The sequence below is a fragment of the Seriola lalandi genome, unplaced genomic scaffold, assembly GCF_002814215.2.
Source record: "Seriola lalandi dorsalis isolate HSWRI2012SDOR001 ecotype SW California unplaced genomic scaffold, Sedor1 jcf7180002049725, whole genome shotgun sequence".
Classification (NCBI taxonomy): domain Eukaryota; kingdom Metazoa; phylum Chordata; class Actinopteri; order Carangiformes; family Carangidae; genus Seriola; species Seriola lalandi.
Genome location: NW_019520278.1, coordinates 1 through 809, shown reverse-complemented (window position 1 = coordinate 809; position 809 = coordinate 1).

The window sequence follows — 809 nt, the reverse complement described above, 5'->3', positions numbered from 1 at the left end:
CTCTGCACGCCTTCTGTCCAACGCAAAACACAGACCGTGTGTGTGTGTGTGTGTGTGTGTGTAGCTGCAGGAAGTACACACACACACACACACGACAGCAGCTCCCCCCGCCCCTCACCTGTAGCTCCGCCTGCAGGGACTCGTTCATTTTATTCACTTCGTTCACTTCTCTCAGGAGCCCGTTGGAGGAGAAGAATTTAGACCTGAAGCAGCAGGAAGTCACAGTTACAGGAGCAGAGACACACACACACACACACACACACACACACACACAGACGTGATGCAGGCGTGTGTGTGAGCGGTGGCGTACCCGTGTTTCTTCATGGTGAGGTTGTAACCGGCCGCGGAGCAGGGAGCCGACACCTTCCAGTACGACAGCTGCTCCAGTAAACCCAGGTTATTAACCAGAACAGGAACATTGATGAACTTCCTGCACCACAGAAGAAGAAGAGACAGTATTTCACCAGCATCACATGTTCTGACTTTAACTGGAGGATAAAGGTTTTAAACATGAATATAAGAGATTTCAAACTGAATTCAGATCTGTGACTGAACTGACAGAAGAGGAAACGAAACTCCTGGATTCAGACGTGTGTGCAGATGTATCAGCGCTGAAGCTACCACAATTAGCTGATTAATCTTTAGTCAATCCAAAGAAAATCAATCATAATGACTTTATTATAATTTCTGATACATTAATGTGTAAAGTGGAGCTAATTTAATTACTCCATATTCTGATGGAAGATCTGTCAATTATTTTAATGATTGCTAAATTGTTTTCAAGCAAAAATGACAAATACTTTGAAGTT